General features: G+C 45.5%; 1 protein-coding gene across 3 annotated transcripts in view; it reads left to right on the top strand.

The window, feature by feature from the left end:
- The window catches only part of IL36G (interleukin 36 gamma), a 218,476-nt gene that overhangs the window by 73,342 nt on the left and 134,093 nt on the right, over window positions 1-11,041 (top strand). The window lies entirely within an intron of this gene.

Genomic DNA, 11,041 nt, shown 5'->3' with positions numbered 1-11,041 from the left:
GCAGCCTCAAACCCTTCTCAGAGTCTTTATGCGGCAACCAGCAGGGTCTGGATGGCTGATGGCTCTGTGAACTCTCCTGACAGAATACAGAGATGTCTTTGGTCTGTTGATGTGATTATAAGCTGAGCAAAGGAGGATCAAAGCCAGTGACAGGAAGGGAGATATGCAAGCGACCCGAGCATCAGCTCTGAGTTAGTCCATTCTGCTTCTGGGACTTGGGATACCAGGTCAGAAATTTTGAGCTTCTACTTCTCCATTTTCCAATTGTAGCATCCAGGACCTCAGAATCTGCCAGCTGAGAGGAGCCCTAATGATTGTCTGGTGGGATCTGGTGGGACCACAGAGATGAAGACATGAATAGCTATTTGAATGTGAACAGCAGACGAAGAAATCAAGGCTAGGAGGGACGAAGTGACTCATCCAATAGCACAGTGTGGTTGAAGCAGCACTAGTATCCAGGTTGCATGAGCCCCTGATGCTTTCGCTCAAGGGAAATTTTGGAGCCATGAGGCAATGCCCCGTGACGTAACAGTCTCCACAGTTCTGCCATGTCTCATCCTGGCCCTGTAACCTGGACCCAAACCTGCTACCATCCCATCCATCTCAGGAAGTGAAACATCTTATGTCAAATAGACAGGTTGTGCAATGTGTGTATCAGATCCTGTCTTCTCAAGGAGACCGCTCAGGCCACAGCACTTCCTTCCGATCCCTAATGGGCAGAAAATATCTCGCTATAGACATAGTTGGCACTAAGGGAGGGAGTGAAAGAGTGATGATGATGTAGATGGTGATGTAGTCCCAAGGAAGTGGAACAAGCACAGATGGGGAGCTGGAAATGCCAGGATGCTCCAGCTTTCGGGGAATTATTCGGCTCTTGAGTCACTAAAGCCTTTCTCAGCTGCAAGTTCCTCTTTACCCTGGCAGGTCATTGTTCCAAAACAGGAGACTGACATTTATTCAAAGCAGCAAGTGCCCTGATACCATCTTGTGTCTGATCATGGGCTTCCCAGCCAGTTATCAAGGTTGATCTCATCTCATTGGTCTTCAATCATTTTGAACAAGAAGACAAGCAAAATAATCAAGGGTTAGTTCTTATATTATCGTGTGTACATGTAGTGATGTCTGTTCTTTGCAGTGAGCTGTTCCTTCATTGTTCACCCTCCTGCTTAGAACAGAGCTAAGCAATCTGCCCCCACCATTTTCCCCAATTTCCCATCTCATTCTTGGCACTGGCTTCCTAACATTTGTTCTTATGAGTCTCATTTTCTTATATCATTTCCATGAGTCCCTCTGGGATCTTAAAGTATGAAAAATGTTGTGTGTACCCACACCTGTCTCTGTGGATATTTCTCTCCTTTCCCTTCTGCTTCTGGGATTATTTGGGAATGGGCACTATGATTTTTATCATATCGCTTCCACTTCCTTTATGGCATCATCTCCAATGGGCCTCTTCTCCCTCTTGGATCCAGGTTCTCAGATTGGGGACATGCAGAGTCCAAGGGACATTCCATTCTCCTCCCTGGTCTAGAACAAGGAAGGCTTAGATATATGAGCAGGTGGCTAGGGCTGGTGAGCTATGTAGTCTCCAAAGGCTGTTCCCTGATGTTGGAGTTGTTATGTCAGTTCTGGGAGGCCAATAAGACCTCGTCCTTCCTTTGGATCCATCAGAAAAAGCCCCTGGGTAGGTAAGATGGATGGCAGGGCTCTCCTACTCTATGTCTTTTCTCACACCTAGTGGGTATAAGAGAGGGGACCACAAACAGAGGGGGCTCTGGCACCACTTATCCAGGGTCCGGAAACATTTTCTGTAAAGGGCCAGATAATAAATGTTTCAGGTACAACTACTCAACCTTGCATCATTTCAGAAAAGCAGTCAGATAATACATAAATAAATGGGTGTGGCTGGACTTGTCCTGCGGGCCCCTGTCTTATAGCACTGTATTATATCATTTTTTCTTACATACAAATTTAGAAGCAATACTTAAAAAAAAAAAGCCGTCCTTTATTGAGCACCTGCTAAGTGCCAGGTACCTTTTTTTCCCTCATTATCTTATTAACTCTTCATAATAACCTTTAAAGTAGATAATATTGAACCATTTGACCTATGCAGAAACTGAGGTTGAGACAATAAGTTATTTAAGACTGCACAAACAGTAAATGCTGGAACTATGACTCAAATATGGGTTAACTGAACCGAAACCAGATCTTTATTTCTCACTTTTAATTGTTACATATGTTTATTGCCGCTGTCTTCTCCTGTCCACACGGTGCCCATCGGCAGACTCCTTTCTCATTCTCAGTGATCGAGTGACATTCTAAACTACATTGGCCCGGCAGATTCACCTCTGTCCCCTAAATGTTTCCACACTGGCCTTTTAGGATTGAGATCCTCTCTGTTCCCTTGTCTTCCCTCCTTTCTTCTTCTGGCGGTGACATGCTCTGTGAATTTCTTTCTTTCTCCTCTCAGGGTAGTACTGGGACTTTCCAAATCAGGGTTTTTAATGATCTCTCTTCCCTTTTCTGAGTTTCTTCCTTATTCCTGTTCACTTTCTCATCTACAAGTGGCAGCTTTGTTGCTGGAGGATTTCCTTTGTCCTTTTATTCTTCTTTAAGACTTTGTCGTAACTGTCTAAAGCAATCCCTTGAAGGTATCTATGCTTGGAATTGTGTGCTTATGATGCTGAAAAATACTTCTCTTCTAAAAGCTATGATAAAATGCTTCTCTCCCAAAATGTCTGTCGTTGCTGTATTCTACTCTCTGGTTATTACACAATCAAAGATGATTTGGTCTTTTCCTTCCAGGACTTTGTTAATTTCACTTCTTCAGCTGCTTCCCCTTGTTGGCTGGAACTGAGTTTTCTATCTTCTGGGAGAAGAAGTTCTCAGCAAGGCCACTCAGGATTTGTTGGGTACATTGGTCAAGTCTGGGACCCAGGCTCTGGGTGGCTGATTTCCTCTAATTACTGAGCAATGTAAAATGAGGAAGTCTGATTGTGTAAAGGTGTTAAACTTTTGTGTGAAGGCAAAACTTTAATACCATGAATAGACATTCCAGAATTTGCCAACTTCTAACGGGATTCCTTTCACTCCCTGACATTAGAATGTTAGAAAATCTACTATGAAACATCTATGAGGCTATCCTACAAGGCCTGTTTTTCAAAATAAGTTTTCACAAGGGCTGTTATTTGGGATGATAGTTCCAGAAAGGCACTATCAAAGTTAATTGATGATGTGTGTAAGCTGAAAGTTATATGTTAGAACTAGTAGTGATTTCAAAAATATCCCTTTTAGGCTTTTTGCTAATATATCTGCTCATTTTCAAAGTTCCAAATATTATAAAAATATTTAAAGTAAAAAGAAGAAGCCCTCCATTTCTGCTGGCCCACTTCCCTGTCTCAACCAGAAAGTATTTTCCCAGGCAGTGCTACCCCAGGACTTACACTCCATCCATCCATCACCTACCATAGGTTCTTTGAAGGGCTCATTTTGAGTGCTTCCTGAGTGCCTGGGATCTGTTATTTCTCTCCATTTCTACTGCTGCATGGTAGTTCAAGCCCTCCTCCCTTTTCCTCTAGGCCATTTGAATCATCTGCTAATTGGTTTTCCTGATTGCCACGGAAACTTCATCCATCCCTTCCTCACACATCAGCCACAGAAGTATCTCCAAAAAGCAAATCTGGTGACATGAAGCCCTTGCACAAAACCCATTCATTACTGGTTCCCCACCTCCTTTATGGATAAGTTCAAGCTCCTGAGTGTGGCAAGCAGGGCCCACCTGGAATCCCCTGCCCTCCTCTCCTATCCCACGCATCAGACTTTCCAGACTATTTGCAGTTCCTTGAATGTGCTATTCTTTCTAGTCTTTGCGCTTTTGCATAACCTGTTCTTCCTGACTGGAAACTCCTTCTCCTCCTTGTAGTTTGGCTAATTTCTAGTCTCTCAAGACTCAGCTCATGCTTCACCCCCTCTATGACAAGTCCTTTCCCAAGCTGGGTGGTGGATGCTCTTCCTCTGTGCTGTGTGAGTCTTGAACATCCTCAGCAAACCTCAGCTTTGTTTGCTTGTCTCCCTTGCTGTAATGCACCTGATTCAGGGCTAGCATATATTGCTCACCTCCATGACTGGCTCATGGTGGTGCTCCATGAATATCATCCAACCAAATGAATGAGAGCTATCATGCCATCACTCGTGACTTCCATCTGGAGCTAACCTCCCCCGATAGGAAAGCGTTTCCTTAGGAAAGAATATCTGTGTGTTAAATAAAAGTAGAGACTCACCAGAAGCACTATGTCCAGCTCAGAAAGAACTGCTCAGTAAGCAGCCTTGTCAATGAGGAGGCAGCAAGCCGGCCCCAGAGGCCTCAAAGTGGGAGAGTAGAGAAGCGCAGTTCCTGCCACAAAGGCACAGTGGACATCTTGCTCCCCTGGCTGGCGGGAAGCAGAATGGTGTCCACCTGCTTCCATGGGAATTCTGCGCCTTTATAATAAAGTTTTATGGGACAGGAAGGTGACTGGCATTGACACTGTAACCAGGAATGGGTGGTGCCACCTTTCCTGTGTCTTACCAGAAATACTTGTGGCAGGTAAATTTCTAGAGAGACACTCCCATTTCTCCTATATAGCAATTTTGAAATGTTCCCTGAGGGCTTTCCAAATTCATCTGGGAACATAGGAGTTCCAGAAAGATGAAATCAAAGGTGATGGTATGCCAAGGAAAGTAGCTTTTAGAATAACTTACATTAGCCATTCATCCATTCAGCACACCAGGCATTCAGTTTGAGGGGTGCGTGTGTGTGTGTGTGTGCGCGCGTGTGTGCATAGGGGAAGGGAAACAAAACAAAAGTACACAAGACATGATAGTTGTCCTCAAGGAGTTTTTGCAAATGTTCACAATTTAAGAGAATATGCTGTGCTGTGGCTGGTGTATAAACCAACTGCTAGGGAGAGGCCTTCCACACACTCTCGGGGCAAATGCGACCTCTAGGACTGCCAGTGGAATCTGGGCATGCTGTTTGTGGTTGATAAACCCTGGTCCCTTTATCAGGGACCTATATTTACCTTTCCTCTCCCTGGAAGTCTTCATCAGTGAGCACCCAGAAGGTCTTGCACAGTGCAGAGGGAGGCACAAAGATAAGAGTTTGAAACCAGCCTGGACAACAAAATGAGTTTCTATCTTTACAAAAAAATTTTTAAAAAATTAGCCAGGTGGAATTGCATGTGCCTGTAGTCCCAGCTATTCAGGAAGCTGAGGCACAAGGATTCCTTGAGACCAGGAGTTTTGAGGCTGCAGTGAGCTATTAAGTTGGCGCAAAAGTAATCGTGGTTTTTGCCATTAAAAGTAATGGCAAAACTTTTAATGACAAAAACTGTGATTACTTTTGCACCAATCCAATATGATTGCACCACTGCACTGTGCTCCAGCCTGGGCAACAGAGTGGGACCCTGTCACAAAATAATAAATAAATAAAATGTAAACATGTAAAATAACAAAACAAAAACAAAAAAGTGGGTGTTGAGACCCCTGAATTGAGGAATAATAGGAAGGAGTGTGATTCTGTGTGTGCGTGCATGGGTGTGCACCCTGAGTGCCTGGGTGGCTCACACGGGGCTAGTTCAGGTGGCAAATGGTTTTCCTCCAGCTGGGCTACCACCGTCTTCCCCCAGGGCCTGTCCATGTCTTTGGTGGCAAGATGCCTATGGACTAGAGTCCCTCCTCAGAGGAAAGGCTCCTCCCATTTCTCTGGCTTTCAGGTAGAAGTCCATGACTTCAACAGGTCCCCACTGCAATGTTATGGGTTAGTTTAGGTGGGGTCTCCTCTGAGAGCCTTCCATAGCCCAAAAGGCCCTGTCCTAGCTGGCACTGCATCTCCCTCTTCCCAGCTCTCAGCCTTTCTCTTTGCTCACCCCACTCCGCACAGGCTTTCTGCCTGATCTTGGATGTGTCAATCCTGCCCCTAAGAGATGCAAGGCAATTTGTCCTTTTATTATTAAGATCTCTCCTGAGGCCAGGTGTGGTGGCTCACACCTGTAGTCCTAGCACTTTTGTAGGCCAAGGTAGGAGAATCGCTTGAGCTCAGGAGTTCCAGGCTGCATTGAGCCATGATTGCACCATTGCACTCCAGCCTGTGTGACACAGCGAGACCTCGTCTTTTTTTTTTTTTTTTTGAGACAGAGTCTTGCTCTGTCACCCAAGCTAGAGTGCAGCAGTGTTTCTCTGCTCACTGTAGCCTCAACCTGCACATGTTTTGCAGAGACAGTGTCTTGCTATGTTGCCCAGAGTGGCCTCAAACTCCTGGGCTCAAGAGATCTTTCCACCTCAGCCTTCCAAAGTGCTGGGACTACAGGCGTGAGCTACCGCACCCAATCATGACCCTGTCTTAAAAACAAAACAAGAAAAAACAACTCCCTCAAGTCTTTTTTTTTTCTTTTTTTTTGAGACAGAGTCTCACTCTGTCGCCCAGGCTGGAGGGCAGTGGCGTGATCTTGGCTCACTGCAAGCTCCGCCTCCTGGGTTCACGCCATTCTCCGGCCTCAGCCTCCCGAGTAGCTGGGACTACAGGTGCCCGCCACCACGCCCGGCTAATATTTTGTATTTTTAGTAGAGATGGGGTTTCACCATGTTAGCCAGGACGGTCTTGATCTCCTCACTTTGTGATCCGCCCACCTCAGCCTCCCAAAGTGCTGGGATTACAGGCATGAGCCACTGCGCCCAGCCAGACCTCTTGAGTCTTAAACTCTGTAGTTCCAGCCACCCTTTAGCACATGACTCTGTTAATTTTGTTCTCACTGTCTGAAATCATCTCCTGTCCACTCTTGACTGACAGGTCTCTGCACTAGCCCATTGCTGAATCAGAGTAGGCCCCTGTCAACTTATTCATATTGTGTCCCCATGCCAGTGTGGATGATTAAAATTGTTGAGTGGAGGCTGATCAAATGAGCCATCTCCTTCCAAGTCCTCACTTGCTGGCTCCTGTCTTAGTTTTATTCCCCGTTCTTCAAAGAACATGAGCCCTGGAAAGTATTTTAGAGTCATTTAGTTCAGCACCTTTGGATGGGAGGATCACATCCCTGGGTCCCGTCCTGCAGATTGTTTTGCTCTAGCTGACTAGGCAGGATTCCCTGCCTTCTCTCACTTCTGCATGGGACTTCCTTCTGAAATTGCTGCTCAGTCAAGAGAATGACCTTCCCCAACATAATCCTACTCCACAGGGACTTAAAGGTGTCAGAGATCTCTTGCTCATCTCTCTGGCCAGCTGCCATCATCAGTTTATAGCCAAGGGACAAGACTAGTTGGCAGATCAGGCAGGTCTCAGACCCCAGCGTAAGTGCCAGACTTCTAGCTGCAGTTGTTCCTGCCCACACTAGGCGTTCAGATGGAGAGAGGGCATGGCACTACACTGCGCTGTTGTCGAAACCCAGGACTCTGGAATCTCGGTGTCAGCCCCAGGCCATTCTCTTCAGCAGAACTTCAGTCAGTCCTGTCACTAGGAGATGGGACCCTGCCTGATTGCATTCTTACAAATGGCTACATTGACAAGAGGACTAGACTTGACTGAGTGGAGATTGGGGGAAAAGGAAATAAGCCCTCAGTGCTTTCTCTGAACACATGTCACCCTTGCTGGCTTAGCATCTATTGTTTGTCAGAAGACTTAGCTCTTACCTTGGCAGATATTCTCTGCTTAACCAAATTTTAGTCAGGCTCCTGAACCTTCTCCCAGGCACATTTGTACACTTTCTTATGAAATCCTTTTTTAGCAAGAACCTTCTATGTTCAATATCTGATCACCCTTGAAATCTCACTGGATTCTCCATCCTCCACCAGCCCCAAAGTGGTGTCCAATCAGCCTGTCCTGTCTTCAGCAAGGATCCTGTTAGGTGGGTTTAGGCAGAAGTTCCCTTATTTTTCATGTTTCCTCTTAGTAATTTCGCATCCACTGATCTTTGCTCTGCTTCCTGGCTGTGAATATGTCCTTGCCCGTGCTGTATATGTAGTTGTGTTCAATCTCTCTCCCCCACCACAAAGTCCCATTGCAGTGTTTCCTGTATCTTCTGTGCTGGTTCTGAATAAAATCTTCCTTACCATGAATTTAAAAATATCATTGAATTTTTTTTTTTTTTTTTTTTTTTTGAGACGAAGTCTTGCTCTGTTGCCCAGGCTGGGGTGCAGTGGCTTGAACTGGGCTCACTGCAACTTCCTCCTTCCGGGTTCAAGTGATTCTCCTGCCTCAGCCTCCCGTGTAGCTGGGATTACAGGTGCCCACCACCATAACCGGCTAATTTTTAAAATATTTTTAGTAGAGATGGGGTTTCACCATTTTGGCCAGGCTGGTCTCGAACTTCTGATCTCAGGTGATCCACCTGCCTCAGCCTCCCAAAGTGCTGGGATTACAGGCATGAGCCACTGTGCCTGGCCAAATAATTTTTTCTTTGACAACATTGTCCTGTAGATAACTGGATTTCAAGGAATTAACCTCTGTGAAATCTAGCATGTTCTTTGACTTCCTTCTTCTAAAGGTTGATTTTATAGGAGGCAATATTTTAAAGTATCAAGGCCACCTGGGAATTCATTTCAAGCTCACTTTGTGCCAGGGAAGGGAAATTTTACTGAAAATTTCTTTTAAGTTCTAGCCAGAAAAAAAGCAATCTTAAGAATAAGGAAATAGACCCGTCATTTTAAAACCCAGACAAGAACCTTTCAACATAGCATTCCCCAGGTACCAAGCCTCCTTGATTAATAGGAGGTTGCTTTGACTGTGACTGGTCAGGAACATACCTGGCCCTCCTCACCAGTGTGTAAGTTCCTGGAGAGCTGTGACAAAATCACCTACATCCACTCCTCGTGTGCCATCTTACCTATAGTATGCACTTCACAAATGGGCTGATGGATTTCGGGGGCACTCAGTGGATAAGCCAGAAAAAACAAAGAGGGGTTTATATGTAGCTTTGCCCTCTCAGCTATGTCCCCAGAAGTTACTCAACTTCCTGGCTGGGTGTCCTCATGTTCAAATGTGGACATCAAGACCTAACTCTCAGAGTTATTATAAAGATAAACAAAGTCACACATGGGAAATCACCTAACAGAGATGGACGTGGTTGACAAGCAGGAAAGATTCGTTTGCCCTCCTCCCTCCTCCTTCCTTTCCTTCCTAATGAGGATAGCCTTGTCTTTATTGCTGCCATCGAATCTCTGATGTCAGTGGTCACCCAACAGGGATCAGTGCTCACAGGTGGGCATGTATGTTAAGACTGCAAAGTGTTCTGTGGTAACATTTACTCATAAAGCAGTCAGCTGGCCTGAGCTGCAGTAGGGATGGGGAATGCTGCTCTGGCATGCATCCCTGTCCCTAGGTCTCATCCGTTCCCTGAGGCCTTTGTCCAAATGGGGACCTGCACTGGGCTCACCACAGGCTCATACTCAGGCTCAGGATCAGGGACGTCCTGAGTTTTCCAGCATCTTTAAGAATTTAGCAGCACACATTCTCAAAGGTTTGATACCTTTCATATAATATTTTTAGTACTGCTAGGAAGACACAGATGAATTAAATATGGGTACTTCTTTTCTGGGAACTTATTGTCTTGAGTACAAGGAATTAAGAGTAGGAGGTGAGAAGAGGCATTCCCTTTGGCCACCCCCATGGTCTGGTGACTCTTGGAATCATGTTCACAGATGTCCGCCTCTTGGGTGACAGCCTCCAGTCTTCCTGCTTTCTCACCCTCTCTCTTCTCAAAGCACCAGTGATTTGTCCTTTTCAGGATCGTGAACCCATAGACATCCCCTCTCTCTATTGGCCCTTTCTGCTTTTCTGTCCTTTCTGATCCAGCTTAATTTCTGTGCCCCATCTCTTCAACCATTTTCTTGCTGGTCTCTTCAGCAGCCTTCCCATTTTTATTCCATTACACTCACCAGACAAAACTTCAGGCTGGGTTGTATCGCTAGTCTGCTTCCTCTGTATCTCCACTGGGCCTGCTAGAGGAGGTTGGGAAATGAGTTTACTCAGCCTCACAGGTGGCTGCCACCATGGGCACAGGACCACCACCACCCACTGGGCTCTCACACTGCCCACCAGTCCTACAAAGCTTTCCTAGTCTGCTGCCCACAGTGATGTAGAAGGAAAATAAATCTTGGGGCCTCCAAATCACTAAGCTAAAGGGAAAAGTCAAGCTGGGAACTGCTTAGGGCAAACCTGCCTCCCATTCTATTCAAAGTCACCCCTGTGCTCACTGTGATAAATACATATCTGATTGCCTCCTTTGGAAAAGCTAATCGGACACTCAAAAGAATGCAATTGTTTGTCTCTTACCTACCTGTGACCTGGAAACTCCCTCCCTGCTTCAAGTTGTTCTGCCTTTCTGGATGGAACCAGTGTACATCTTACATATATTCACTGATGTCACATGTCTCCCTAAAATGTATAAAACCAAGCTGTGCTCTGACCACCTTGAGCCCATGTGGTCAGGACCTCCTGATGCTCTGTCATGGGTGGGTGTCCTCAACCGTGGCAAAATAAACTTTCTAAATTAACTGAGACCTGTCTCAGATTTTCAAGGTTCACATGCTGGTAATCACGAAGGGATTCTGAGTGGAGATGCTTCTTACCTTTGACAAATCTCCTATTGGTGTTTGGTACCAGCATGAGCTAACTTTATGGCTTAAACCAATAGGACAATTTGCTGAGGTCTGAAAGCATCTCCTTCAGAGAATTCCTGATCTCCCAAAATTTGGTCAAAATCAAAAGTTTATTTTGCTGTACAACTCCCTGTTTTTTGTTTTTGTTTTGAATTTTACTTGCTTCCAACAAGGAAGGCAAGATTTCCTGCTTCCATGATGATGGAAGGCAGGTAACTCCTTTAAGGAGTTTGAGCTCACTCCTCGCAGGTAAGAGAGGAGACCACCCCTCATATTGTCTTATGCCCAATTTCTTCCTCCAAAGAAAGAAGTGAAAACTAAAAGGCAGAAATGAAATCCACAAGCAGACAGCCCGGCGACACACCCTGGGCCTGGTAGTTAAAGATCGACCCCTGACCTAATCGGTTATTTGCAT

Source organism: Hylobates moloch, unplaced genomic scaffold (assembly GCF_009828535.3).
Source record: "Hylobates moloch isolate HMO894 unplaced genomic scaffold, HMol_V3 SCAFFOLD_15, whole genome shotgun sequence".
Lineage (NCBI taxonomy): Eukaryota > Metazoa > Chordata > Mammalia > Primates > Hylobatidae > Hylobates > Hylobates moloch.
The sequence above is the reverse complement of the archived record's forward strand: the minus strand, read 5'-3'. Positions and strand labels throughout refer to the sequence as shown.